This window comes from Rhinopithecus roxellana, chromosome 13 (genome assembly GCF_007565055.1).
Source record: "Rhinopithecus roxellana isolate Shanxi Qingling chromosome 13, ASM756505v1, whole genome shotgun sequence".
In the NCBI taxonomy this organism is placed as follows: domain Eukaryota; kingdom Metazoa; phylum Chordata; class Mammalia; order Primates; family Cercopithecidae; genus Rhinopithecus; species Rhinopithecus roxellana.
In genome coordinates, this window is record NC_044561.1 from 1,965,950 (window position 1) to 1,970,113 (window position 4,164).

Below are 4,164 nucleotides of genomic sequence, written 5' to 3' on the forward strand. Positions count from 1 at the left end.
GAAACAGAGTTTAACTCTTGTTGCCCAGGCTGGAGTGCAGTGGCGTGATCTTGGCTCACTGCAACCTCAGCCCCCCGGGTTCAAGCGATTCTCCTGACTCAGCCTCCCGAGTAGCTGGGATTACAGGCACCTGCCACCATGCCCGGCTAATTTTTTGTATTTTTAGTAGGAACGGGGTTTCACCATGTTGGCCAGGCTGGCCAGGCTGGTCTCGAACTCCTGAACTCAGGTGATCCACCCACCTCAGCCTCCCAAAGTGCTGGGATTACAGGCGTGAGCCACCGTGCCCGGCCTTGTTTGTTTGTTTTTTAAGACAGGGTCTCATGCTGTCACCCAGGCTTGAGTGCAATGGCGCGATCTTGGCTCACTGCAACCTCCACCCCCCAGGTTCAAGCAGTTCTCCTGCCTCAGCTTTTCAAGTCGCTGGCTGACTTTCTATGTATTTTCATAAAGAAAGCTCAAGTTATCAATTGTTTCCTATATGACTTATGTTCCTGGTTTCTTGTTTAAGAAACGATTCCCTACTTCATGATCATAAAGATAAAGATATTTTAAAATATCTTCTAAAAGTTTTTGTCTTTCACATTTAGGTTTTGAAGTCGGATGGAATCAATTTTTGCCAGGCAGGAGGTCCAATGGTCTAATTTCATTTTTTTCCTGTATGAATAACTACCAACATTATGAAAAAGTTTATTCTTTACCCAGTGACTGCAATTTTAGTCTCTCTCTCTCCTCTCTTTTTCTAGGCTCTCATTGTTATTCCTTTTTTTTCTGTTTGTCTATTCTTGCAACAATAGGACATTGTCTTATTTGCTTCAGCTTTATGTCTTGATTTTTTTTTTTTGAGACAGAGTTTCACTCTGTCACCCGGGCTGGAGTGCTGTGGTACAATCATGGCTTACTGTAGCCTGGACCTCCCGGGCTCAAGGGATCCTCCTACCTTAGCCTCAAGAATAGCTGGGATCATAGATAGCCACATGCCACCATGTCTAACTAAATTTTGTATTTTTAGCAAAGATGGGGTTTTCCCATGTTGGCCAGACTGGTCTCAAACTCCTGACCTCAAGTGATCCTCCCGCCTTGGCCTCCCAGAGTGCTGGGATCACAGGCATGAGCCACTGTGCCTGGCCAAAAAAATAAATTTAGATCTTCTTTAATGTCTTGCGATGTAATTTTATGATTTTATTCCATAAGGACCTTGCACATTTTCATTAGATTTATTCCTAGATATCTTACATATTTTTATTATAATACAAATAATATTTTACTTCATTTTCGAATTACTACTGGCATATGGAAACACAAAACACCGTACTTTTTGTCTGTTAATATTTTATCCAACAATTTTGCTTAATTTTCTTATTAATTATAATAAAGATCCTGAAGATTTTAAAAATATTCTACATGAATCTGAAAATAATGATTCCCTCCCTCTCTCTCGCTTTCTTTCTTTTTTGACGGAGTCTTGCTCTGTAGCTTATGCTGGAGTGTAGTGGTGCCATCTCAGCTCACTGCAACCTCTGCCTCCCAGGTTCAAGCAATTCCCCTGCCTCAGCTTCCCAAGTAGCTGGGACTACAGGCAACTGCCACTACACCTAGCTAATTTTTGTTTTTTCAGTAGAGACAGGGTTTCACCATGTTGACCAGGGTGGCCTTGAGTTCCTTACCTAAGGTGATCCACCCACCTTGGCCTCTCAAAGTGCTGGGATTACAGGAGTGAGCCACTCCTCCTGGCCTCATATAACTTTTGACTCTCCCAAAACTTAACTACTAATAACCTGCTGTTGATTGGAAGCCTTACTGATAACATAAACAGTCAATGAACGCATATTTTCTATGCTATATGTATTATATACTGTATTCTTATGATAAACTAAGCCAGAGGAAAGAAAATGTTATTAAGAAAACCATAAGGAAGAGAAAATACATTTATTCTTCATTAGGTGGAAGCGGATCATCATAAAGGTCTTCATCTCTCCGTCTTCATGCTTTGTAGGCTGAGAAGGAGGAAGAGGAGGGGTGGGTCTTGCCGTCTCCCGGGTGGCAGAGGTGGAAGAAGACTCATGAATAAGTGGACCCACACAGTTCATACCCGTGTTGCTCAAGGATCAACTGTAATTTAAAATTTTCTAAAATCCTCATTAAAAATTAGCTTATAGGCTTGGAGTGGTGGCTCATGCCTGTAATTCCAGCACTTTGGGAAGCCGAAGCGGGTGGATCACCTGAGGTCGGGAGTTCGAGACCAGCCTGGCCAACATGGAGAAACCCCATCTCTTCTAAAAATACAAAATTAGCCAGGCATGGTGGCGCATGCCTGTAATCCCAGCTACTCGGGAGGCTGAGGCAGGAGAATCGCTTGAACCCGGGAGGCGGATGTTGCAGTGAGCTGAGATCGTGCCATTGCACTCCAGTCTGGGCAACAAGAGTGAAACTCCATCTCAAAAAAAAAAAAAAAAATTTGTAACATTTTATTTAACCCAATGTATCAAAATATGATCATTTCTATATGAAATAAATTCAACTTATTAATGAGACATTTTACAGGTTTTGGGTACTAAATCTTTGAAATCTGGCATGTATCTAATTTTATTCTTATGTCTGAGTTTGAACTAGTCACACTTCAAATGACTAACAGTCACATGTGGCCAATAAAGATTCACGATATCCAGTGTGATGTTTAATGGAAATGGGGATTCATCCAATTTTGCCTTGTAACCGATCTCAAGGGAATGTTTTCCACATTTCATCACTAATTAAGATATTTGCTGTAGGTTTTTTGTAGAGACCTTTACCAGGATAAAGACATTCCCTTGTGTTGATAGTTTGCTACAAGTTTTGAAACAGATGTTGAACTGTTCCTGCATAAACTGAGATGATCACATGCCTCCCTCTTTTATTTTTTAATGTTATTTATTTATTTATTTTTTGAGATGGCGTTTGCTCTTGTTGCCCAGGCTGGAGTACAATGACATGACCTCAGTTCACTGCAACATCTGCCTCCCAGGTTCAAGTGATTCTCCTGCCTCAGCCTCTGGAGTAGCTGGGATTGTAGGTACCCGCCACCATGCCTAGCTCATTCTCCTTTAATTTTTTTAATGAGGCAAATTATATTGATTGGTTTTCAAATGTTAAACCAACCTTGCATTTCTGGATTACACTCAGTTTTACCATGATGTAGTGTCATTTTTACATACTGCCCCATTTGATTTGCTGATGTTGTATTTAGGATGTTGTTATCTATATTCATAAGCGAAATTGTCCTGTGATTTTTTCTTGTGCTGTACTTGTCATATGAAGAATTGGGAAGCAGTCTCTCTTTTTCTATGATGTGGAAAAGTTGGGGGGTAGCACTGGAATGAGTTTATTTCAATAGCTTATAGGTGACGTCTTCTGAGTCTGAGCTTTCTTTGTGGAAGCATTACTGATTCAGTTCCTTTAATCATTATGGGGAGGTCTGATGTCCAGCTGGTGCCCTAGGACTTCAGATTGCTCAAGTTCCAAAATAATTTCATACCTATTGGTATGTAGCCGCTATGATCAACCTCCTAAGTACAATGACTCTTCCAGGGATGCCCCAGATCTCCCAGACCTTTTGATGACACATAAATCATGGAATTAGTGCCTGGATAGCCTTCTGGACCCTGCTCCGTGTGCAGGCTGGAAAGTGTTTTAAAGGGTCAGTAACTGGCTATGAAAGTATTTCATAATTGGTACTATGACTAGGATGCTACTCATTCGGGTTTTCTCTTTATCTTGCATCCATTTTGGTAAGGTATATTTTCCTAGGAACTTGCCCCTTTCATTTAAATTTTCAAGCTATTGTAATGAGATTATTCATAATATCCTCTTTTACTTTCCTTTTTTAAATGTCTACAGGTTCTTTAACTTTTAATTACTGATATTAGTTAATTGTGTCTGCTCTCTTCTTGATCAATTTCAACAGGGGTCATCCATACCATTAGTCTTTTCACAGAAATAATGTTTGGCTTTGCTGATCCCATTTCATTATTTTCCCCCTTCCCCTTCCCCTTCCCCTTCCCTATCTCTACTAAAAAGACCAAAATTAGCTGGGGGTGGTGGCGGGTACCTATAATCCCAGCTACTTGGGAGGCTGAGGCAGGAGAATCGCTTTGAACCCCAGAGGCAGAGGTTGTAGTGAGCTGA